Source organism: Microtus pennsylvanicus, chromosome 1 (assembly GCF_037038515.1).
Source record: "Microtus pennsylvanicus isolate mMicPen1 chromosome 1, mMicPen1.hap1, whole genome shotgun sequence".
NCBI classification, from domain to species: Eukaryota; Metazoa; Chordata; class Mammalia; order Rodentia; family Cricetidae; genus Microtus; species Microtus pennsylvanicus.
Window position 1 is genome coordinate 209,199,267 of NC_134579.1, and position 27,270 is coordinate 209,226,536.

A 27,270-nucleotide genomic window follows, 5' to 3' on the forward strand; every position below is an offset into this window, starting at 1 on the left:
TCCATCAATTTGCCTGAAAAATTTCATGATGTCAATGTTTTTAACAGTTGGGTATTACTCCATTGTGTAAATGTACACATTTGTTTATCTGTTGTCCGGTTGAAGGACATTTAGGTTGTTTCCTGTTTCTGGCTATTATGAATAAAGATGTAACTAACACAGTTGAGCGGTGTCCTTGTGGTAGAATGGAGTGTCCTTCAGGGATATGCCCAAAAGTGGTGTTGCTGGGTCTTGAGGTAGATCAATTCCCAGTTTTATGAGGAACCACAATATTGATTTCTGTAGTGGCTGTACAAGTTTGCAGGTTTGCACTCCTGCCAGCAATGGAGGAGTGCCTCCTTTGTTCCACGTCCTCACCAGCATAAGCTGTTTCTTGTTATTTATTGTAGAATATTTATTGTAGAATATTATTTTAAGGTGTGTTATTTCTGTTTATGCTTTGAAACATTTGTTTAATGATGCAAAGATGTGTTTGATTAAATAAAATTCACCTGCAGTCAGGAGGCTGCGTCAGCAACTAGCTGACTGGAAGTTGTAGGAGGAGCCAGGTGGAGTTTTTAAAGAGGGGCGAGGAGATGCAGAAGATCTTCTTGGGGGATGTGAGGTGAGCTAGGTGAGCTGCTGGCTATTTAGCCTCTCTGGGGAGCAGGATTCTACCTCAACCATTAGATCTTGAATTCTTTCTCAGGACAGAGATTTAGAAAAGCTCCCTTTGTAGCTTTGAAAGAGTCAGTGCCTGAGGGAACAGACTTTCCTCAGCCAGTGGCCTAACCGCTGGTAGTAGTGGAGTTGCAGTTGCTGACTAGGACAGCTGTGGCTTAAGAGGCAGCGAAAATTAAAAAGAAAACAAACCTTAGCCATTCTGACAGGTGTAAGATGGAGTCTCAAAGTAGTTTTGATTTGCATTTCTTGAGGGCTAAGGATGTTGACGATTTCTTTAAATGTTTCTCAACCATTTGAGATTCCTCTAAGGAGAGTTATCTGTTTAGCTCTGCGTGGCCTTTTTAAACTGGATTATTTAGTGTTTTGATATCTAACTTCTTGAATTCTTTATGTACTTTGGATATCTGTCCTCTATCAGTCGTGGAGTTGGTGAAAATCTTTCTCACTCGGTAGGCTGCCATTCTGTCTAATTCGTGGTGTCCTTTGCCTAAAGCTTTTTGGTTTCATGAGGTCCCTTTTTAATTGGCAGTTTCAGCACCTGCACTATTAGTTCAGAAAGCTGTCTTCTGGGCCAATGCTATTCCCCACATTCCCTACTACCAGGTTCAGTGTATTGGGTTTTATGATGAGGCCTTTGGTCCGCTTGGACTTGAGTTTTGTGTAGGGTGAGAGATATGGATCTATTTGCATCCTTCTACATACTGACATCCAGAACCATTTGTTGAAAATGCTTTCCAGTGTATATTTATGGCCTCTTTACCAAGAATCTGGTGCCCACTGGGTAGTAGAGGCACACACCTTTAATCTCAGCATTTGAGAAGCAGAGACAAGCAAATCTCTGTGAGTTTGAGACCAGCCTAGTCTACAGAGTGATTTCTAGGACAGTCAAGACCAAACAGAGTAACCCTGTCTCAGAAAAAAAAAGGAAAAAAAAGAAATCTGGTGTCCAAAAATATTTGGATTTATGTCTGGATCTTCAATTCACTTCCATTGATCAATGTGTGTGTTCTTATGCCAATACCATGAAGTTTATACTACTACAGTTCTGCAATACACCTTGAATTCAAGGATGTTTCCTCTAGAAGTTCTTTTATTTTACAGGATTGTTTTAGGTATCCTGGGGTTTTTTGTTTTTCCATATGAGGTTGAGAATTGTCCTTTTAGGGTCAGTAAAGAATTTGTTAGAACTTTGATAGAGTTCTCATCAAATCTGTAGATTGCTTTTGGTAGAATGGCCATTTTTACTATGTTAATCCTACCAATCAATGAGCAGGGGCGATCCTTCCATCTTCTGACGTCTTCTTCAATTTATTTCTTCAAAGAATTGAGGTTTTTGTTTTTTATCATACGAGTCTTTCACTTGTTTGATTAGAGTTTCCCCAAGATATTTTATATTATTTGTGACTGTTGTGAAAGGTGTTATTTTCCTGATTTCTCTCGTAGTCTGTTTGTTGTTTGTATATCAGAGGGGTACTGATTTTTTTTTTTTTAGTTAATCTTGTATCCAGCCACTTGTTCCAAGTGTTTCTTAGCTGTATGAGTTCCCTGTTCGAATTTTTAGGGTCACTCATTTATACTATCATATCATCTGCAAACAATAGTATTTTGACTTTTTTATTTTCAATTTTTATCCTCTTTATCATCTTCCATTGTCTTATTTCTCTAGATAAAACTTCAATTACTATATTGAATAGCTATGGAGAGAGTAGACAGCCTTGTCTTGTTCCTGAGATTAGTGGAGTTGCTTTGAGTTTCTCTTCATTTAATTTGATGTTGGCTATAGGTTTGTTTTAAATTACCTTTTTTTTATGACCCCTTTATCCCTAATCTCTTCAGGATTTTTGTCATGAAGAGGTATTGAATTTTGTCAAAGACCTTTTCTGCAACTAATAAGATGACTGTACTATGGGACGGTGCACGAGCCAGGAACTAGGCTGGAGTTAAAAACATACATATACAGACAGAGATACTGGGACATGGGCCATCCTTAAAACAAGAATGCCAAGAATGCCAACTTTATTGTGTTCAGGGCAGCTTATATAGTGCTCTGTCCATGCCCCAGCTCTCTGAATCTTTCAACTGCAGTCACCAGAAACCACTCCCCTGCCTTCAGGGTCTCTTGCTCAGAGCAGCTGCAAACATAGGAAAAGAAGTTGTTTTGCTTGGAGCAGCTGCAAGCAAGTTGTTTACATGAAATTCAGGGTCTGGGGGTCCACAGCCCCCAACAATGACTATGCTGGGGTTTTTTTAGTTTGTTTATATGGTGGACTATATTTACTGATTTTCATATATTGAACCATCCCTACATCGCTGGGATAAAACCTACTTGATCATGGTGGGTGGGTGATGCATGCTGTGAGGAGACACCATGACCACAGCAACTCTCATGAAGGAAAGCAATGAATTGAGGCTGACTTACTGTTCAGAGGTTTAGTCCATTATACCATGGTGGGAAGCATGGCAGCGTGCAGGTAGGCATGGTGCTGGAGAAGGAGCTGAGAATTCTACATCTTGATCTGCAGGCAACAGGAAATGAACTATGTTCCACACTAGGGATAGCTTGAGCATGTGAGACTTCAAAGCTTGCCTCAACAGTGACACACTTCCTCCAATAAGGCCACACCTACTCTAACAAGGCCACACCTAATAGTACCACTCTCTTTGGGACAAACATTCAAACACATGAGTCAGTGGGAGCCATTCCTATTTAAACCACCACAATGGATGAACTTTTTATATGTTCTTGGATTTGATTTGCAAGTATTTTAGTGTCTATGTTCATAAGGGAAATTTGTAATTCTCTTTCTTTGTTTAGTCTTTGTGTGCTTTGTACACCAGGGTAACTATGACTTCATAAAATGAATTAGGTATGGACTGGATGGTTTTGTCTGTCAACTTGACACAAGCTAGAGTCATCAGAGAAAAAGGAGTCTTAGTGGAAGAAAGGCCTCCATGAGATCCAGCTGTAAGGCATTTTCTCCATTAGTGATCAATGTGGGAGGGCCCTGCCCATAGTGGGTGGTACCATCCCAGGTCTGGTGGGTTATATGAAAGCAGGCTGAGTAAGCCAGGCAATGTAATATAGTGAGCAACACTCCTCCATGACCTCTTCATCAGCTCCTGCTTCAGGATCCTGCCCTGCATGAGTTCCTGTCCTGACTTTATTCACTGATGAACAGCAATGTGAAATTGTAAGCCAAATAAACCCTTTCCTCCCCAACTTGTTTTATAACCATGGTGTTTCTTTGCAGCAATGGAAACCCTAACTTATGGCAGCATTCCTTCTGTTTCTATTTTGTAAAATAAAAGTATTGGTATTAACTCTTCTTTGAAAATCTGGTAGAATTCTTCTTTAAAACCATTTGACCCTGGGCTTTTTTGGTTGCAACACATTTAATGACTGCTTCTATTTCACTAGGGGTTATAAATCTATTTATATTGCTTATTTGATCTTGATTTAACTTTGATAAGTGATACCTTTTGAGAAAACTATCCATTTCTTTTAGATTTTCCAATTTGGTGGAGTACAGGTTTTAAGAGTATGTCCTAATAATTCTCTGGATTTCCTAGGTTTCTGTTATTATAGATAATCTCTCTTGTTCTTTTAGTTAATTCAAATAAGGGCTTATCTTTTTTTCTCCAAAGAACTAACTCCATTTCATTGATTCTGTGTATTGTTCTCTTTTTTCCCTCTTATTGATTTCAGCCCCCAGTTTGATTATTTCTTGCCATCTACTCATCTTTGGTATGCTTCCTTCTTTTATTCTAAAACTTTAAGGTGTGCTGTTAAACTTGTTAGTATGAGAAGTCTTTTTTTTAAATATAGGCACTGAGTGTTATAAACTTTCCCTCAGCACTACTTTTATTGTATCCCATAATGCTGATTCATTTTTCATTCAATTCTAGAAAGTCTAATTTCTTTTTTTCTGCCTTGACCCATTTTTTTTTTCAATAGAAAGTCATTCACTTTCCATAAGTTTGTAATCTTTCTGTTGTTTTCATTGTTGTTGATATCCTTCTTTAATCTGTGGTGATCTGATAAGATGCAGGAACTTATTTCTATTTTTTCCTATCTATAGAGACTTGCTTAGTATCCAAGTATGTGGTCAATTTTGGAGACAGTTCCATGAGGTTCTAAAAAGAAGGTATATTCTTTTGAGTCTGGGTGAAATGTTCTGTAAATATCTTTTAGTAACATTATATTTATAATGTCTATTATCTCCAGTATTTCTCTGTTTAGTTTTTGTCTGGATGATCTGTCCATTGGTGAGAGTCAGGTACTGAAGTCTCCCACCAATGTGATGTAAGTTGTAGCAGTATTTGCTTTACAATAGCAGGTGCCCTTGTGTCTAGGGCATGGATGTTGAGAATTAAAATGCTGTCTTGGTGGGTTTTTCCTTTGTGTATGAAATGTCCTCCTCTATATCTTTTGATTAGTTTTGGTTTCAAGTCTAGTTTGTTAGATAATCAATGGCTATACCAGCTTACTTCTTATCTCCATTTGCTTGGAATATCTTTTGCCAACCCTGAGATAATGTCTTTTCTTGATGTTGAGGCGTGTTTCTTGGATGCAACAGAAGGATGGATCCTGTTTTTACAACCATTATGTTAGTCTGTTTCCTTTTATTGGGGAATTGAGACCATTGATATTGAGGGATCAATATCAATGACCGTTAATTCTTGTTATTTATTTATTATTTATTTTGGCATGTGTGTGTTCCTTCTTTTCATTTTGCTGATGTAAAATTATTTATTTCCTATGTTTTCATGAGTGTGGATAACTTTAAGTTGAAGTTTTCCTTCTAGTACCTTCCGTAGGGATGGATTTGTAGATAGATATTGTTTAAATTTAACTTTATCATGGATAAAATCTTGTGATTTTTGTTGAAAATATCTCCTGAGCCTTTGAGTGGAATTATTATCCTTCCTTTATTGCTATTATTCTTAGTTTTGATGTTTTTCTAGTGTCTCAGATTTCCTGAGTGTTTTAGATTTAAATTTTTCTTGGTCTGATGTATTAGTTTCTTCTATCATATTTGGAATGTCTGAGATTTTCTCTTCCATCTCTTGTACTCTGTTGATGAAGCTTTTTTTGTAGTTCCTGTTTGAGTTCCTATAGTTTTCACTTCAGAGTTCTGCCAGTATGTTTTCTTTATTTGCTTCTGTTTCCATTTTCAGGTTTTGAACAGATTTATTAATTCCTTTCAGCTGTTTGTTTTTTCTTGGTTTTCTTTAAGTGATTTGTTAATTTCCTCCAAGAGAATTTATATATAGATTCAAACAGGCACAAATTTTAGAATACAAATGCTGTTATATTAAAGAGGTTCTCACTATGTGCTGTTCCTCTGACACTTTTCAGGGTTGGTTCCCCTGGTTTGCCAGTGTCCTTCATGGATGCCAGCTATTATTACAGTAGATACAGAAAAGGGGAGGAGATAATATATTAACTTTAAGAAAGACATTTAAAAATTGAAGATATCTATGTGTTTAGCATATTTTAGTCTTGGATACTTTGTTCTTCAGATTCAAACAGTATGATCTCCGTGAGCTGAATATTCCCAGCTCTGCCTGCAGCTGTTCTGTTACAGGGAAATTTAAGATACCAGCCTGGATCACAACACATTGCTGTGCTAGACTGAGAGTTCTGGGCCCTTTGGTTGAGGGTCAGGTGGAAGATTGTATGCATGGTCTCTCGGGAGCTTGAGGCTGCTGGTCTGTGATTGTGCATACGAGGTCAACTACTGTCTCCCCCCCACCCCCACATAAGCTATACCCCATTGTCTAGGATGATGTCAGCCCCTCTCCATCCATCTCAGCACTAGAGTTAGGCACTGCAGAGATCTGTGGAAACTCAATAATTTAATAATTAGTCAGAGTTCCAATACTGTGGTCCCCATAGCAATTTTTCCATCATGGTATTGCATTCGAGGCTGTTCCATGGGGACACACAGGTACCCAGGGCAGTCCACACACACCAGCCTCTCCTGGGGATTTTGTCTAGTTGTTCCTTCCGTTTAATTTAAATATATTTCCTGTATGTCCACATACCACTTTCTGATACATTATTTTCTTTCACTATTATTTTTTCACTTGATAAAATGCATTTTTATTTAAATATTTGAAATGCTTGTTTTCTATGTAGGGAAGAAAAAGTCCTTTTATTTAAGAATTTGGATCAGGAACTTGAAACATTTTGTGTTTTCTGTTACCCCTGGCAATAAAATTAAGTCTGAAGTGAAGGAAGAGAGTAACCTATAGCGCAGCCATTTGTCAATGTGCCATCCTGAGTAGCACACTTTAAACTTTTAAGCATATACATTTTTAAAAGATTTCCCTATAAATAGCTAATGGGGAAAAATCCTAATGTATGAGAGCCCCGAGTCATCTGTCTCCCTCACTGCTGCTGTCGTGAACTTGGGAACAGAATTTGTCATGAGTGGTTCAGCTCTTGGGGCTTTTTCTCTCAAATCTGCAGATGACTTCAGCTCTCCGTAAACACCAGCACGGCGCAGGTGACTTCAATAGCTTATATCTGTGAGACATGATTCTTTAATCAAAACAGAAATAAAAATTAAGTTAAATAAACATGCCAGGGGGTATCATGGGACATATTGAGAGCTGAGGATGTGTAGTTTTGGGGTAAGTCCTTCCACCTAGTGTGTGTACAAAGAAACATGCTAAGATCAACTGACAGGGTGGCTGGCTAGGCAATGCCCCTCTCTGACATTCACAGGATGTAGCTGATTGCACAGTCCTGTTAGGGTTCAATGTCTTCATCCAGTTTTTTCGACTCTCATGGGTAGGGAGGTTGGGGGCTTATACTTTTAGGAGGCTGTTGATCTGTTTGGGCATCTCAGGAGCTACTGTTCTTTCTTCACCTTGTGGCTTTTCTGGCTTTTCTGCATCTCGATCCTCCTGTAGGCACAACGGAGGAGCACAGGCCCTTCTTCTTGATTCTCTTCCCACACTAGAGCACCATTAATTCATGCTAAGATGTTTAACTCAGATGTGCGATTTTCATTATTCAGAGGGCCTGTCAAGGTATTAATGATACAGTATAAGATGCACAGAGATAATCTTCACCTTTTATTAATCAAATTTTTCCCTTCAGTTTTTGTTATTTTTATCAACTTAAGAAGACCAAATTAGTGACTATATTAAATATTTTAAACTTCATGGAGATACTTACAGTGGAAAATATTCTTATTGATATCCCCAATTATCCTGCTCAGAGAGACGCTATTTTTCCATACCCTCTAAAATATATTTATAAACAAACTTCTATATCTGTCAAAGTTTTGTTTTTATTCTGAAATAAATAATATCACAAGATGCTCAATTTCTAATTATTTTTTAGACAATGTTTTGCTATTCAACCGCCACTGGCCCAGAACTCATTACATAGATCAGGATGTCCTAAAACTCATAGAGATCTATCTGCCTCTGGCTCTCAAGAGCAGAGACTAAAGGCTTGTGCTACCATGCCTGGCTGTGCTTTGTATTTTATTTGACAAATATTTTTAGATAATTTCATGTTGTCAGCATAGAGCTGATTCAATTTTTGAAGGGTTGCATACTAATTTAACACCTAAGATGTCCATAATCCACTCGACAGTCAGCTTAGAAACAGATACTCAGTGTTTCCAGTGAGACTCTACTTCAGTGTATCTCCATGGGAATGAAATTGAAGGCTTATTTTTGAGTTAATAAGTATGATGATTAATTATAATAACTTACTTGGCTTCAGAAATACCTAGGTTCATTCATGAAGCAAGTGGTGGGTGTGTCCCTGAGGGCTTTTCTAGAAAGGTGTAACTTTGGAGGAAAGACACCTCTTTGGTGTGGGCAGCATCTTCCATGGGGTAGGATCCTGGATGAATCAAAAGGTAGAGAAGAGGAAGCCTGCTGAGTGACCGTGATGCTGGCTCTCATGTTCCTGGTCTGCCTAGATCTGGGCGTTCTAGCCCCATGCCCATGACACCGTGAACTCTGCCACATCTTCCTGTCCTGAAGGGACCAAATAAACTGTTTCTTTGTTGTTAAGTTTTTTTACAGAGCAACAAGTAAAGTAACTCATACAACATGTAGTTAAGTTCTCTGTTTTAGAATCATCTTTTCCTCTACTGCCAAATCGTACTTATAGTATTGGCCTATCATTTAATAATTAGGGGAAATATGCTTTACCACTTGTATTTTTTATCTGCATTAATCTGGATTATCCCATGGAATAGAACTTATAGAATGAATAGATATCAAAGATTGGCTTACAGAATGTGGTCCAGGGAAAGACTGACTGTCTCACACTGGTGAGGACAAGAATGCAGTAGCTTTATTAATATGATACATAAGATAACTCACACAGTCAATGGCTTTATCACTCTGAGACATCAAATCATTAGTATTCTGTTGTCTAGGAAGGTGCTCTAGGTCAGCCATTCCCTAAGTGACCTCATAGTTACTAAAGAAGGAGCAGAAATACATTTGCATATCCTGACCACCTGTCAGGATGGCATGGAATTACTAGAATGAGCTAGCTATCTTAATTTCAAAAGAACCAAGCAGTCACCTCCTGAGTTATGACATGCAGTTATGATTGTCAAATCTCTAAACTCTCTGAATGTCAGACAAGGTGGAAATGGGCCTGCATTTTTCAACCTCCACAGTGATAGATATGGTTCTATTTTCATCCTTCTACATGTTGATATATAGTTATGCCAACACCATTTGTTGAATATGCTTTCTTTTTTTCCACTTGATATTTTTTTGCTTCTTTGTCAAAAATCAGGTGTTGGTAGGTGTGAGGATTAATATCTGGGTCTTTGATTCTGTTCCATTGATCCTCCTGTCTGTTCTTATGCCAATGCCAGGCTGTTTTCAGTACTTTAGCTCTGTAGTAGACTTTGAAGTCAGGGATTGTGATGCCTCCAGAAGTTCCTTTACTGTACAGGATTGTTTTGGCTATCCTGAGTTATATTCTCATAAAAAGAATTTGGCAGTGTTCCTTCTGTTTCTATTGTGTGGAACAATTTGAGGAGTATTGGTATTAGTTCTTCTTTGAAAATCACTTAGAATCTGCATTTGGCCCTGGACTTTTTTTGGGTTGGGAGACTTTTGATGATTGTTTCTATTTCTTTAGCAGTTATAGGTATATTTAGTTTGCTTATCTGATCTTGATTTAATTTTGGTAAGTGATAGTTATCTAGAAAGTTGTCCATTTCCTTCAAGTTTTCCAATTTTTGTGGAGTATAGGTTTTTGAAATATGACCTAATGATTCTCTGTATTTCTTCCATGTCTATTGTTATGTCTCCCTTTTCATTTCTGATTTTACTAATTTGGATGTTTTCTCTGTTTTTTGGTTAGTTTTGATAAATTTGTCTATTTTGTTGATTTTCTTGAAGAACCAACTCTTTGTCTCATTCTTTGTATTGGTTTTTGTTTGTTTGTTTCTATCTTGTTGATTTCAGCTCTCAATTTCATTATTTCCTGCCATGTAGTTCTCCTGGGTGAGCTTGCTTCATTTTGTTGTAGAGTTTTCAGGTGATCCTGTGGAGGTCTCTCGCTCAGGCCTGGCCCCACAGAGAAGAGTCTCTTTCTTAAAAACAGGGCATGAAAAAGAAATCTTGTCTTCTGTTTTTAAAAAATTTATTTTTCATTTTTTGTTTATTTTTGTTTATGTGTGCATGCACACATGAGTGTGTATACATGTGCATTGCATGTGGGCATTTGTGTGTGTGTGTGTGTGTGGTTTTATGTGTGTTCCATTGTATAGATATTTATAAGGCCCACAAAGGATGGTGAATCTCCTGGATCTAGAGTTGTAGGCAATTTGAGCCATCCATTGTAGGCACTAGAATCCTAGCTCTGCTTTGGAAGAGCCACAAGTGCTCCTAAGAGCTGATGCATTTTGTAGGATATGGGGGAAGTCCTGAGAGAATGTATATTGTTGACATGGATATCACCATGTCAAGGACCTAATTGAAACAGTTCATGGGACTGGAAAAGACTTCCCCAGGTGAGGTTCAGAGGGATGGCAATGCCTTCCTTGGGTCAGAGAAAGAATATTGACAGTGTGTGCAGAAAATGTCTACCATGACTTTTTCCCATGGATGTTTACAACCTGAAGACTGCTCCCCTACAGAGACTGCTCCTCCTGAGATTAACTAAACCTGCCTTCTTTTCTATCTGTGTAGAATAACCCAGCCTCCTTGTTTATCTGCATACATTTATACTGCCTCCATGTTCTGATGTGTACAATACCCCTGCTCCCCATTCAATTGTATGTAACAAGCACATTGATCTTTCAGATATAAGAATGCCTCCATCTTGGATCTGGGCTACTTGATCCCGGCTTTTCTATGTATCCACATGTCTGTTCGTTCTGCATTACCTCCCCACAGAAGTTAGGTCAATATCTGCAACAGGACAGGTATTGTCTCTCCTATCTCTGAGTTATCTCAGATATAAAACTATGCTGTGTGTTTGTGTGTGTGTGTGCGCATGTGTGTGTGTGTGTGTGTGTGTGTGTGTGTGTGCGTGTGTGCATGTGAAGGTCTAATTTTAGGAATCTCTGGAGAAGATGGAGTTTCTAGTCTGGCATTGTTATTTTCATCTTTCTATGTGTTCAGATATACTTCCATTTTTTACTTTGCTTCTGTTTGAAGAACCATCTTTGACTATTATTTTTGCAGACTTCTGGGGTCTTTAACTGGTCTCTAATGGTTCCCCTTGGTACAATGTAAAAGGCCACTGACCTGTCATTTTAAATGAGCCTCTAGATGAGGAAATGGAGTCTCACACCTGTGGGCACAAAGCCAGATTCCTGGGCTCATGTCTGGTTGGAGGAGGCCGTCCCTTTTGCTGGCCAACACTCCCCCACGGTGGTGTCTGGATGGAAGAAGGGAGGTTGACAGAGAAGGAGACCATCTTACCTGCACTGTCTGGCATCTGTCACCGTGGCTTGAGCTCCACCAATGCCATGGCTCTTCTTGGCACCTTGGATGTCATACTCAGGTCTTCCATCAGACATTATTGTGGCTCAGACTCCTTTCTGCTGTATTTTGAGGTTGTGGCATGCCTAGGATACATCCACCTGTGAGACGAGGACTGGGAGAAGCCCTGATAGGCATCTTTTATTAACCCTTTGGTCCTGGAGTCCCAAATCGACTTGTCTTCCTTTCCCCATCTCCTTATTTCTTCCTTGGGTTACTTATGCATTATAATCAGGCTTTGATCTTGAATATAAAAGGGAGAAGCTAGGTGAGATGGGTCTATGCTGGCTTTCTCCCTTGTTACACATTGCAAAATGTTAAAGAGGATTCTTAATTATCCTTTGGTCACTATAAAATGAGAGATCTAAAGTACCCTTTAAAATACTGGCCTCTTGCCTTTGCTCTTATACCTCTATGCTAACCTACTCTCTCGACTTTCTAGAGGCCCACAAATTCTCAATTATATAGGAAACTGTTCTTTCCAGCCCTTAACCTGTAGTCCTCCTCTAAACCTCTTTGTCTGTCTCAAAGCCATCCATGGGGTAAGTTGAACAAAAGAGCCTTCTGCTCTTTTGGCCAGCATAAAAGCTAGGCAGAGTCCTAGGGTAAGGATCTTTTCTTTCACAGTATCCTTTGTCCTTTGAAGACATTCCCTGTTTTAAATAGCATCTTCTATCACCCTCGTGCATTGCTAATGGTGATGGAACATTTGTGCTCCACCTTTTGACCGAAGCCTATGATCTCCTTAAAGGCTGGAATTGCATCCCTAGTACCGAACAGAGTACCAAACACAGAGAGGGTCTATAATAAATGTGTGTTAAGTGGTAAGAATAAAAGGCAAACTGTTAGACTCTTTTTTTCCACCATGTGAATAGGTTCAGCATGACAATAATAGGTCTGGAGGGACTCTGAAAGGTCAATTAGTTCATCTTTTGCTTCTGCCCAAGAACACATACCAGATAACTAGGTAGCTAGTCTGATTTTAAGTGCTATAAAAGAAAAGAAAATTACAGTTTCCTCTAGTAATCCATTCCAGTGTTTAATAACTCTCATTGTCAGAGAGACTTTCTTTATATCTAGCCTAAATGTCCCCGATTGCATTCTTAAATAGTAATGGGTAGAAATGTGCAGTCAGGGTTTGAATGGTTTTTATTTCTTTAATTACTGTTGAACAAGTGAATGAACATGTACAAACTAAATCCTTCCTTTTCATGCATTGAGTCTCAATCTATCTTTTATCATAAAGGGACTTCACTCACCTGTCTCCATCACTTGGCTCTGAATGACCAGTGCTCTAGTATTGACTACCACTGTGGAATACTGATGACATTAATGGTGTCATTTAGCACCAGCATTTTTTGGCACTGCCCTCCCACACAGACTCTTGGGATTAGCATGCTTTACTTTGATGAATGGAACTACTGCAGATTAGATGTTTTCAAAGACTCGAGGAAGCTCTTGACTGCTTCTCCCTCTTTTCTTATACCTCACGATGTCATCATACCATTACAAATTCTGCATTATTCTTGCCTCTTTTCATGTATATCTCTATGGTACTATTCCCAGGCTAACCTGCTGCCAAGAGAGCCACCTGGAAAAGAATTAACTCCTAGGCAAGGCTGCCCAAGACCAGCAACACTCAGCTGGAAGCTCCTGACTCTGTGAGGCTTGACTTTAAACAACAGGTTTGTCTTGTAACAGAGCTACGATGTGGCTCCAGTGTCTGCCCTACCTTCTGTTACACAATGTACTCATTGCTTTGTTGCAAGTAGTTGGTCATATCCATCACCTTGGCCGACTTCTCTGGCAGGCCATTACTTCTCAGCTCTCTCTTGACCCGGGTTCTGGGAATTTCTGCACATGCTTGGAATATGCCAGTGTCTTTCAGTATTTTTAAAGTCCTGATCTGGTCTTCTTACTTTGCCTTTGAAATATTGTTAGGATGTTGTCCATTCCAGCAATATTGATATGTTAGGAGATTGTGTTTTGATTTATAACTATAAATTAGGTAATTCAGGATAATTATGTTCCCTTAGGAGTTAACTAAGACAGGTTGAACATGATATTAATGACTCCAAATTTGTAGGCTTAATTTCCATATTGTCAACTAGCTTTACACACACATACACACATGTGCGCACGTGTGTGCGCGCGCACACACACACAGCTGTTTCATTTAAACTGTACTCGTATGTACTCACTCATAATTGGTTTCTAGCCATAAATAGGGCTCACGGAGTCTACAATAGGCGAATCTAAAGAAGCTAAGTAAGAAGGTGAACCCAAGGAAAAACATATAGTTATCCTCTTGGATAAGGGAAGTAGACAAAATTGCCGGGGAGAAAAGTGGGATCTTGGGGGTGGGGTGGGATGGGGGTTAGGGGAGATGGGGAGAGAAAAGGTAGAAGGGAAGGAGGGGGGACTTGGGGAAACAGGAGGATCGGGATAAAGGAAGGTTGGATAGGGGAGCACGGAACCACAATTCTTAGTTAAGGGACCCACTTTAGGGTGGGCAGGAGACTTGACCCTAGAGGGGCTCCCAGGTGCCCAAGCTGAGGTCCCCAGTTAGTTCCCTGGGCAGCTGAGGATAGGGAACCTGAAATGACCCTACCCTAGAGCAATACTGACGAATATATTGCATATCATCCTAGAACTTGCATCTGGCGATGGATGGAGATAGAGACAGAGACCCACACTGGAGCACTGGACTGAGCTCCCAAGGTCCCAATGAGGAGCAGAAAGAGTGAGAACATGAGCAAAGATGTCGGGACCACGAGGAGTGCACCCACCCACTGAGACAGTGGAGATGATCTACTGGGAGCTCACCAAGGCCAGCTGGACTGTTACGAGAAAAAGCATGGGATAAAACTGGACTCTCGGAACATGGCGAACAATGAGGGCTGATGAGACGCCAAGGACATTGGCACGCGGTTTTGATCCTACGCAATGTGCTGGCTTGGTGGGAGCGTAGCCAGTCTGGATGTTCACCTTCCTAGATATGGATGGAGGGGGGAGGACCTAGGACTTACCACAGGGCAGGGAACCCTGACAGCTCTTTGGACTGGAAAGGGAGGGGGAGAGGAGTAGGGGGAAGGGGAGAGGGGTGGGAGGAGGGGGAGAAGAGTGGGAGGAGGGGGAGAAGTGTGGGAGGAGGGGGAGGGAAATGGGAGGCTGGTGGGAGGAGGTGGAAATTTGTTTTCTTTTCTTTATCCTCCTTTTATCAATAAAAAATAATAAAAAAAAAGAAATAAACTGTACTCGTAACTGTGTAAAAACTTGCATAGATACCTGGGTTGGTTAATTTTTTGTCAACTTCACACAAACTAGGGTCATTTGAGAAGAAGCAATCTCAAATGAGAAAATGCTTCCCTTAGATTGGCAAGTCTGTGGGAGTAGTTTCTTGGCTGATAATTAACGTGGGAGGACCCAGCCCACTGTGAGTGGTGCCACTAACAGACAGGTGGTCTAGGTAAGTACCAGCAAGGTAGTTTAATAAGAGGCATGGGAGCAAGGCATGTTCCTCCTTGGTCTCTGCTTCAGTTCCTTCCATTTCTTATCCTGCTTGAGTTCCTGCCTTTGCTTCTTTTCATGATTGATTAAGCTGTAAGATAAAATAAACCCTTTACCCCCAATTATTTTTGTTATTGTGTTTATCAAAACAGTAGAAACCCACATAGACAGAGACTAGGATATTGCTGTGGCAAACCTAATGATGTTGTTTTCATGAGGACTGCGGAAGTATTTCTAATTCCTATCACAAAGGATTCTAAGAAAGATAATTTGGATTTTTTTTTAGTGAGCAAAATAGATAGGATTGAGATGCATATACAAGTACATACATACGTCTTGGTGGCAAAATGCCGAAACCAGTTCTTATGTGCACATAACATAGATGTATATAGTTACCTTAAAGGCATCCTAAGAATTGACTCATTAACTCTCTAATTCAATGCTTGTATTCTTCCCTACCACAAAATTCATGCAATAAAATATTCACACTTAAAATGATGGTATTAGGAGGTAGTTTTATGGGGATGGAGCTCGGATGAATGGTGTTAGTGCCCCAATGGACTATCCCTGAGAGGGCTGTTCTTGCATCCTCTGTGTGGGAACACAGCAGTGTGGGTCCACTCAAGAGTCACAAAACAGATCCTCCCACAGATACCATTCTGCTTTGATTTTGGACCGGCACCCTCCAGAAATGTGAGAAAAATGTCTGGTATTCATAGCCACCTAGTTTTTAGTATCTTGCTCTGCTTGTTTTGGAGCACTGAATATACTATAGAATGAGTGGATACTCAGAAAGTCCACTCAGCATGATGAGGTCTCATAAGACAACCTTTAGAACCATTTCTGAGAGTGACTTTGGATAGCATTATTAAATAAATCCTTAAAACATGATCTAGCATCCCCTTGGCAAATCCTCTTCTAATGTATCATTACCAAATAGACCAGATGATGGAAAAACTAGGTCTCAGTTGCAAGTCTACTCTGCAGGGAGATGCACTTGAGTTATTAAGCATTTGTACCTATGTCTGGTTTTGTTTTTTTTCCTTCTGAAACTAGGAAGCCAGTGGGTTATAACTGAGTGATGATTATAATATTGCCTGGTAGGTGAGACAAGGCCACAGCAAGGGATGAACACATTGCTGACACAAATCCTTTCCTGGGCCTCTTTCCTGTAAAATGAATATGAGAAAGCTGTTTAGAAAGGGGTTTCTTCTTCAACTGGTGTAGGAGGTCCTTCTGTATTTGTATTGCTTTCATTGGTTAATCAATAAAGAAACTGCTTGATCTGATAGGGCAAAACTTAGCTAGGTGGAGAAGACAGAACTATATTCTGGGAGGAAGAAAGCACCAGATAGAACCGAGCCTCCACGAAGCTGCCATGCTGAACCTTTCCCAGTAAGTCACGACCTCATGGTGACATACAGATAATTAGAAATAGTAATCAAAATGTGAGAGTTAGCTAAGAAGAGGCTAGAAATAATGGGCCAGGCAGTGTTTAAATTAATGCAGCTTCTGTGTAATTATTTCAGGGCTAAGCTAGCTGGGGGACAGGACCAAAAACAGGCCCTCTCTCCAAACAACATTCAACATTTCAAAATTACATTTTGATTGTTTAACTTACTTCATTTGTGTAGTGTGTGTGTGCGTGTGTGTATGCGTGTGTGTGTGTGTTTGTGTGTGTGCACGCACATGTGGAGGTCAAAGAACAAACTGTAGCAGCTGGTGCTCTCCTTCCACCATGTGGATGCTGGGGATCTGTTTCCTGTCACAAGGCTTGGCATTCCTTGTTACTAGAAAAGGTTTTTTATAACATTTTCTAGGGATGTGCTCAAACAGATGCAACTAACAACCTGAGGGATTCAAAGCAATAAGCATTGCTTCTAGCAAGTGAGTTCACATGGTTTCAATGCTAAATTATATCAAATCTACACATACTGATGTTGGAGCATGGCTGTCTTGGTAGTTCCCCAAGGACTACTCAGGGACTGCCTATTCCCAATCCTAGCTCCAGTACCACGGGGAGCAGGGTTGGGTTTGTATATGTCTTGACCTTCCTGTATTGCCTCTTTATCTCTGCTTCTAATCTGCCATTAAGAAGCTCCTTCAGGGCCTGGATGGTTCAGTGGTGAAGAAGGCTTGCTGCTCTTGCAGAGGGCCAGTTTTCAGTTTTTAGCACCCCCACCAGGCAGCTCACAACAGCCTGTAACTGCAACTCCAGGAGAACCAACACCCTCTTCTGGCTTCCTTGGGCACCTGCCTACCCTTTACCTTGTTCTGCTTCTCCAAGGTCAGTCAGGTGACCTTGGATGAACCCTCTGAACAAACGAGTTCCCTGTACCCATCTCCCTTCTGTCAGGGCTAGGAGAAGAGTAAGGAACACACAGTTCAACCTATGACAACCTCATCTACACACCACAGGGTGTTTTCTTCCATTTTTTAGGCAAATCATCGTGACATGACAATTACTGAATGAAGAGTGAGGTCCCCATCTTTCCCCTTTTTTCTTTCAACTAAATGTTCAGTTTGGTATGTCACAACCAAAATAATTTTGTGGAGAACTATGATACTACAAGGCCTACAGATGACATTTTGATCTTTAAACAAGCACATGACCCAGAGTGCAGAGGCCTGTGAGTTTTCTCTTGCTCACAAGTGGGTGATTTGCTGTCTCTGGAATGTCTCTCCTTACTCAGGCTCCCTCATTGGCTCTGTGCACAATGGGGAAAAAGGCTGCCTGACTTTGCTTTGATTTCTTTTCATTTTTTTCCCTTTTTTTTTTTTTTTTGGACGCAACACAACGGGGCATGCCAGGAGAACTCTGTGGGAACCGCTCTACATTAAATGAATTTTATACAAGTTCTGAATTTTCAGCAAGCCGAGAACTTTTTATTTGATATTTCCACCTGACTAGGCTCTCCGCATAATCACCTCCTTTCTTTGGTTTCCTGTTGTTAACCGCACAGCCTCCTAGGTTGAATGTACCCTGGGGAGAGACTGCCATGATCACAATGGCCCAGTGTGGGGCTTGGCACTTGGTGTGTGGGGCAAGGCAGCACCAAGCTGTGGGGTTCCTAGAGCTGCTCTCTGCCCGGCCTTCCTGGGAGCACTATCACACTCCATCACTCTTCAAGGCTGAGTGGACTAATCTGTCCACACAAACTTCCAAGGGAGCTTGTATTCTTCTGAGGGGTCTCAGTGGCCCTCTCATGATGTCAATCATTCGGAGCACCAAGTCTCCACAGTGCCACTGCATATTCCAACAGTTCTTTCTTTCTTTCTTTTTTTCTTTTCAAACATATAAAGGGCTTAAGAGACAGCCCTGGAACTCAAGCAGTAAAGACTCATGGCTAGAAGCCCACACTCAGCTAGAACACCAATGGTGCAGGCTTGTGAGAGGAAGACAGCATAAATTATAGCACACTAATAAAATGGCGATTCTGTCCCATAATGCAATCATGGCTATATCAATAAACTAACCATGAACTCAAGAGGACTCAAGGGCGTCCTACAACCACTGTTATATAAACTGTGTGGGTGGCTTTTTTCTCAATGAGAGGAATGAGGCCTTAGGTGTCAGCATGATCTAAAGTAGTCCTGCTGAAAGTGTGGGCTGGGCCAGCAGCAATTCTATAGGTGTATGTAGGAGTCTAAGCCCAACCTAGGCCTATGAGCAAAGCTTACATTCTAAACTGGAATCTTACATAATACCTTGCACAATATTCTGAGCTTTTGAATCCATTTGTCTCTTTTTCTTCTTGCTTTATTTTTTTAAGAATAATTTAGAAAATAATCTATAACCCCAATACATATTTGGTCATGTTCAGGACTTTGTGATTATGCTTCTCAGCTTTCTATTAATAAGACTGTTTTAAATAATCTGAATGCAAGTGAATGTAAAGCCATTTCTTAGTCCCTTACTGAACTATGTGGCAGTCTGGTTCTAAATAAATGTGTTCTGTCCATCGCCTCTGTCTGCTTGTGTTTCTATCAGGTATACACACACACACACACACACACACACACACACACACACACACAGAGAGAGAGGGGGGGGGGAGACCCTTGTGGTGCGGGAGAATTGTCTGTATTCTGTCAATCATGTTTTAAATCAATGCTGATTGGTCAGGCAGGAAATATAGGTGGGTCAACCAGACAGGAAGTAGAGGCAGGGCAATGAGAACAGGAGTATTCTGGGAAGCAAGGAGCTTCCTCTGCAGTTCTGCCCAGACCACACTGAAGAAGCAAGATGTGAGCTACCCTGCTGAGAAAGGTACTGAGCCACATAGATAAGAATAATTAGTTAATATAAGCCACAAGAGCTAATAAGTAGACTGAGCTAATGGGCCAATCAGTTTTATAACTTATGGAGATCTCTGTGTGATTTTCTTTGGGGCTTGCTGGCTGTGGGGAACTGGGCAGGACAAAAACCCCAACAAGCAGGTCCCTTCATGTTATACCCTTGGGCACACAAAAGTCCTGTTGTTTAGCCTCAAGGAGAAAACTGGCTAAATATGCATTTGTCATCTTTAAATCGATTCAGTGATTAAAGGAGTCCTGGGTATCAAGAATAGACCTGGTTCTAATACAACTCTATTGTTATATTTTGTTATTTAGAAAGATTATTTCCCTATAGGCTGTTACTCTTGCAATGATATATAACTCAAAAAGAGGGGAAGAGAGAGATGTTTGATTGACCAAATTCAAAGCTACAGCTCAATGCAATTAATTAGGCACAGATCCCAGGATAAGCCTCAAGATAAGCTTATCGGTACAGAAAAGACTAACCATTGTTGACAACAGATTGCTTAATGTATGCTTGCCGATCTCCATCTATACAAGAGGTGCCTTAGCTGGAGTTGAAGATATTCAGTAGATCCTGGCCATTCTCATCTCCTAGCACTAGTGGACTGAGTTTGTCCATCAACTTGGGATTGTATCTCTGCTCTTCCAGAGTTAGGATGGTGAATGCAGGAGGAAACATGATAGGAAGAGGCCCAGAAAAAGCTCTGTTTCAACCAGCAAGTCCATTATTTGCCTCCCCAAGTATGTAACGCTATAGTCATTGCTCAGCTGTAAAACAGTGGCTCACTCTTCTAGTCTTCAGAGCAATAAAAAACACAGCCAGACCCTATAATCCTTCTGGCATTAGGTCGCCAACCAGTCATTGGTAGAAATGTTCAGACCTTTGCCTGTAATTCAAGTGCATGTCCCCATCTAGCTAGACTCATAACAGAGATCTGGGTTTGTTCTCCTTTTGATCTACTTGGTAATGGGTCTACTTAACATTAACAATAATTAAAGAAAAGAAGGTCGGTTTGAGAAAAAAGTGTGTGTGGGGCATCAGGAGAAGTTAGAGTTAGAGAGGCACAAATGATTTAAATATTATATTCATGTGTGAAATTCTTAAAAATTTAAACTTTAAAAAAATGAAAAGAATTTGTCAATGATATATGTCATTGCATTTTAAGTATTTACTTACTATAATACAATATAATTTTCAGATATAATTTTGATACTTACTATAGTGCACATTAACCTTTAAAAGGAGCAAATCTTGTCATATACCACACACTAGTCCCAAAAGCACAAATGCTGCATGATTTTACCCATAAATTATCTAAAGTAGTTAAAGGAAAAGAAACACAAAGCTGAAAGGGGTGTTGTCAAAGATGGAACAAGCATGGGTGGGGTGGGGAAGAATATCTATTTAATGAATCTAGTTGCATTTGGCAAGATAAAAACATTTAAGGGACCTGTGACTCAACAATGAAAATATGCTGAATATGGCTGAACCATGCACTGAAAATATTTCAGATAGTAATTTTATTTTTTTAAGCACAATAAAAGAAATCACACTAAAATGCGATCTGCTAATCAGTATATCATCATTGCTGTGACTTAAAACATAAAAAGGAGAATTCACAACATTCTACTGTCTTGTTTTTAGGGAGGTGTTGTGGGATTTCCCTCTGTATGCTGTGGATAGTGTTGGTTAATAAAGAAGCTGCTTTGGGCCTATTGAAGAACAGAATAGGGCAAGGTAGGAATTCCAAGCAGATAGAGGAAGAGAGAGCAGGCAGAGTCAAACAGAAGCCATGCAGCCACTACAGGAGACAGATACAGGATACCAGGTAGAACCTTACTGATAGGCCACAACCATGTGGTGATACAGAGATTAATAAAAATGGGTTAATTTAAGATATAAATGAGCTAGACAATATGAAGCATGAGTCAATAGGCCAAGCAGTGTTATAATAATGTAGTTTCTTTATGATTATTTTGGTTCTGGGTGGTTAAAAAATGAATGAGTAGCCTCCATCTACCAAATGACACCCAATGTTTGGCAATGTACATCCACATAAAGCCTAAAAATGCTTAAAAAGAAAAGACTTGTAGACCCACAAAAATGGGAGCCAAGCACAGTTTCTTAGAAGCCACATGTTTTTCAGATGGGCTCTGTTTGCTGGCAGCAAGCAGGGGTGCCTCCGATTTTTAAAAAGTGGTCTTCCTGATCATTCAGCATTAGCAGCCAAAAAAAAAACAAAAAACAAAAAACAAAAAAAAAACCCTGCATGGTTTTGAAACAGTGCTTTCTGGTTCATGCTAGTTGCATGAACAGCTCTGGCTTTTGTTTTTTAGGAGGCTGGGCATATAAATGGGGTGTGTGAGCAGAGTGCTACAACTTGCTTAATGGCAACATAGACCCACTGTGTGCCTGAAAACGGGGCTGTGAGCATGACTAAGAAAGCTGGCACTGAATGGAGTTCCACCATGTTGGACTGGGTACAGTCAAAAGGCAAAGCAGCCTTAGTTCTAGCCATGCTGCTTAGCATTTTAAGAAGTGCTCCCGGAAAGAAATGGATTACAGATACATAATAAGACAGATTCAGACATAAAAGACCTCTAATTGTAATGTATTTTTAAAAACAATATGTTTAAAAAATGTACATAGGCTTGGGAGAGAGAAGGAAAATAGTATAGAGTTATAAAAAGAAGTAAATTGTTTAAAAAAATAAAACAAACTCTTTAAAGAGACAGAGTACAGATAGTCATAGATTAAAAGAATAAAAAAAATAAGCCACATGAACATAGAATACATACAGAGAGTCTGGATTATGTATATTATTCTATTTTCTTTGAATTTTTGACTACAGAGAGATATTTAATTCTGGTATCTGTTAAGCTAAACCAACATATTTATTTTAAAGGTATCTTGATTTCAAAATTTCAGTTTAAGGGTTTGTTACCTTGGAAAAGAGGTTCTGATTTTGTTTCCACAGAGGATGAGAACCTGTGGATTCTTTCCAAGTTAATATAATTTGGTGGAACAAGACTCGCCTGAGAGGTCTCTGTGAACCCTGGAAATGCTTCACTCAATAAACAGCAGTAAGTAGTTTAGAGAGAAGTATATTCAAATTCTCAAATGTTCTTTATAAATATTTGTTTACATTTAAAGGGGGATATGCTATAGAAATGAATACTTTGGATTGGTATGGATCTTGGTTTAGTAATACAAATTTAAGGTCAATTGTGTTATATGTATATTTCTGCTCTTGATTAATGTATTGTGTTTGTGCAGCTCATTTAAAAATGTAATGTATAATTAAGAAATACAGGTTAATAGTTAGTCATCTATAATAGTCAAGCTTGTAGTCACATTAGTTAGGTTTTCTAGATGTACAGAGTTATATTTAAGATGAATAGTTGCCGGGCGGTGGTGGCGCACGCCTTTAATCCCAGCACTGAAGAGGCAGAGGCAGGTGGATCTCTGTGAGTTCGAGACCAGCCTGGTCTACAAGAGCTAGTTCCAGGACAGGCTCCAAAACCACAGAGAAACCCTGTCTCGAAAAACAAAAACAAAAACAAAAAAAGATGAATAGTTATTCTTTAAATCTTTCAAAGATTAACATAATATGGCATTTAAAATGTTTTAAGAACTTAGAACTTTTCATGACAATGAGACACATCTGTTCTGGGCAGCACCAATCTACTTCAAGTGGAAAATGGGTACCGAAGAGGCTCCTTATGGAGTTTGCTAGCCATTTGGGCAAGAAACTGCTCTTGTCTAGACTGTTTGATGGCATGCTGTATGAACTAACCACGCAAAAGTCATAGAAAAATGACTGCTGAACTTGCTAAAGAAAGGACAGTCCTTCATGGTTCCTCCTTCATGCCAGAGATTCTGGAGGATACAAAAGAATGTTACTGACAAACTGCCAATAGAGGTGAAAAAGTCTTTAAAATTTTCTCTTCATGGAAAAGTCTGCTGGATACTATTATGGGCCTGTAAGCTGAAGATGAATGCCACAATTATATAAAAAGAACTTTGGGTGACTGTCCAGACAACAAGATGTCTCTGTCAATTCTAGAGTTTTGGAAGTTGCTTACAATGCACTTCCTGTTAACTTAGGTAGCATTGTATCCTTCTGGGGTCTTTAATGGAATTGAAGAACAGATAGTTATAGTTTTCCTTAGTCATGATAAAAAAATAAAGCAGATACAAATGTTGTAACTATAATTCTTGCTTGATAATTGCTTTGTTGTATGTAATCTTGCTATGTTAAAGTTGAAAACTTCCTTTTTATTTAGACAGAAATGGGGAGGTGATGTGAGATTCCCCTCTGTATGCTGTGGATACCACTGGTTAATAAAGAAACTGCTTATTGCAGTGCAGAATAGGGCAAGGCAGGAATTCTAAGCAGATAGAGGAGGAGAGAGTAGGTGGAGTCAAACAGAAGCCATGTAACTGCCACAGGACACAGATGCTGGTCACCAGATGGAAACTTACCAGTAGGCCACAACCATGTGGTGATACATGGATTAATAGAAATGGTTAATTTAAAATATAAGAGCTAGACAATAAGAAGCATGAGTCAATAGGCCAAGCACTGTTATAATAATACAGTTTCTGTGTGATTATTTTGGGTCTGGGCAGTCAGGAAATGAATAAGCAGTCTCTACCAACAGGGAGGGTCTTGGATAAATTATATTTGTTGGTAGTTTCAGGGTATACCAAATGTTTTATGTGAAATATCTATTTTAAACAATTTCTATTTCAGTCTATCTGTTAGCTATATTGTGGATTTGTTTTGATATTGGTAGAATCTTGGTGGACAGAGTAAAGTCACAATTTTTGCACATTTTAAAGGAGTAATCACAGTTGACTCCTGTTATTTCATACTCATTTGCTTTCACACTGCCTTATGGTGTCACTCAAATGCTCTGTGGAAGGACTGATTCACGTGCATTAGTGATTGACAAGCATCCAGTAGAACAATTGGTCTTGGCCTTTACCTAGGGTCAACTGAAAAGGTGACTTTAGAAAAGCATTTCTTTATTACTGGTAAAATTTCTCTTTGTGAGATAACTCCATTCTCCTTGAGGGCTCACCTGTGTTCTAGCCCTGATATTTGCCTAAGTTTGGGTGTATTATCATATTCCATGTGCAGCCATATGCTTCCCTGCCAGAAAATGGAAATGCTACAGTCGTCTGCTTCCATTTCCCCTTGTTCCCAGAAAGCTAGGTGAGTGGATTTTAAGCATTAAAGTTAATAATTTTATGCTGGAGAAAAAAGCTCAGTGATAGAGACAATTGGTGTCTGATAATGTAGGTCTGGAGACCTCAGCTTGGTCCCCGGAACCCATTATGTATGTGAAGGTTTACATTTTAATCTCATGTTTTTAATCACCTGAATTTCTCTATTAGAATGCTCAGAGATAGATCCAACAGAAAAATGTCATGTGTGTAATCTGTCCTTAGAAATACATCAAGATCTGTGATAGTTTGAATGTGAATAGCCCCATAGGCTCATATATTTGAATACTTGGTCCTCAATTGGTGGAACTGTTTGAGGAGGATTAGGAGGTGTGGTCTTGTTGAATAAGATATTTAGAAGGCATGGACTTTGAGAGTTTGAAGACTCTTGTTATTGTCAGTGTGTAGCTCTTTGCCTCCTACTTTTGGAGCAAGATGTAAGCACTTGGCTATTCCTGTGGACATGTCTTTACTCTGCCATCATATACTTTAACCCTCTGAGACGACAAACCTAATTAAATGCTTTCTTTTATAAGTTGCTTTGATCATGGTGTTTTGCCATAGCAGTAGAAAAGTAACTGATATGAAGTCCTTCTGTTTTTGTGACTCAATCACTGATGTTTAGCAGAACTCACAGTGGTGATGTGAGTGTTTAATGTCTGCTCCATGACATGCTGGAAGCCCCTGGCCTGATGTGACTATTGAGAATGTGAAGTGTGGCCCTGAATTGAATGAAGCTATATTTTAAATTGTATTTGATTTTAATGAATGTAAATGACACACGTGGATGCTGGTGGCTGTTCTGGACAGCATAGGACAGCAGAAGAAAGGGAGGCACATTTGACAAATGGGATGATGAGCTTTCAAAACACAGATGTAAGGAGCAGGCAGGTAATTTTCTTTTATTTGCAGTATTTTCAGAGTTTCAGATTAATCATTGTTAATCATATGAAGAAATATCTCAGGAGAAACAAAAATATCATCCTTTTCTAAAATGCACACACACACACACACACACACACACACAGAGAGAGAGAGAGAGAGAGAGAGAGAGAGAGAGAGAGAGAGAGAGGGCGTTTAGTGGTCATAAAAATTAACATTTTTAAAAGAAAAAGAAAAAATGAACACTACTGCCATCTTGTGGATCCCTGGTGCAGGGACATGTTCAGGTTTTGCTAAACATGCTGTCTGAGAGAGGATGGAGGCAGTGAGAAAGGATAGAGGACACTCCATGGGAGTCACCTGCTTTGTCTACTGGATGCCTTCAGTGCAGTTTCCTCAGAGGCCTGGAAGAATTCTGGCTAAACAGCTCTAGAAAAAATAGGCCAGTTTTCGTCTCTGAATAGTCGATCGCATGGGCAGGCAAGGCAGTGAATTTGATGACCATGAACTGGCTCTTCTTTTTAAATAGTTGACTCTCGTTTTGGTTCATTTTGAGAACAATCATTCAGCTATATTTTACCCAACACCCTCCTTTATATCTTTCAAATATCACAGAAATGGAGAAGGAGATGGGATAACAGAGACAGACTTTTTAAGATGATTGAACCAAGGGGGGAAACTATCTGTATTTTCAACTGGGGTGTGTGTGTGTGTGTGTGTGTGTGTGTATGTGTGTGTGTGTGTGTGATAGTTGGTGCATATCTGTCATGTGCATGCATATGTGTGCAGGGGAATACACAAACGCAGAGGCCCAAAGAGGTTATGGTTGTTCTACACAATGACCCTTTGCCTTATTTCCTTAAGCCATTGTGATAGGCTCTCTCGCTGAACCTGCAGCCAGGTTGGAAGTCAGCGAGCCTCAGAATGGTTATGTCTCAGATGTCCATTGCACTGGAGGTAAAGGCCTGAGTACAGCTGGGCTCAGCTACAAACACGGGCTCTAGTAATTTGAACTCAGATTTTCATGCTTGCAAAGAGAGCACTCTCATCCACGGAACCCGATCCCAAGCTCCATATTTCCAACTTCTGAAAAACTTTTGACTGTCACCATTGTAGTATTTAAACACATTAGACACACACCAATACATGCACACATACACCCCTAATATCCCTGAAAAGATTAATTTCCCTACCTCTCATCCCATTTTCCTCCCAAGGAAAGAACCGTAAGGCCCTCTAGGGCAGGAACTCTGCCTGGTGCTCGTCAAATATTAATTGTAATTTATACTTATTAATTGATTTGTCTTCCAGATCTCCTGCTAATGTGTTCGCAGACACTCTCCTGGTTCAACTTAATAATATGGAAATTGCTTTCATCTAGACAATGTTTATTGATAAAATAAAAAGAGAATAGGTGATTATTTTACGCATATGATGGATGATGATAAAGAATATGTATACACATGTAATACATATAATTATGATGGAAGGAAAAAAGACATGATTAATTACATATTTACATTTCTATTGTCCCAGATGGCTGTAGGATGGTGCTAGTGGATAACAGCAGAGATGTTTCTCTAAATATAAAATCAATAAATAGGTTTTAATTTTTTTAACTGATAAATTTAGCACAAATCATTATGTTGGGGGCATTTAGTAAGCCTTGATTTGAAGGGAAAGGAAGAAGG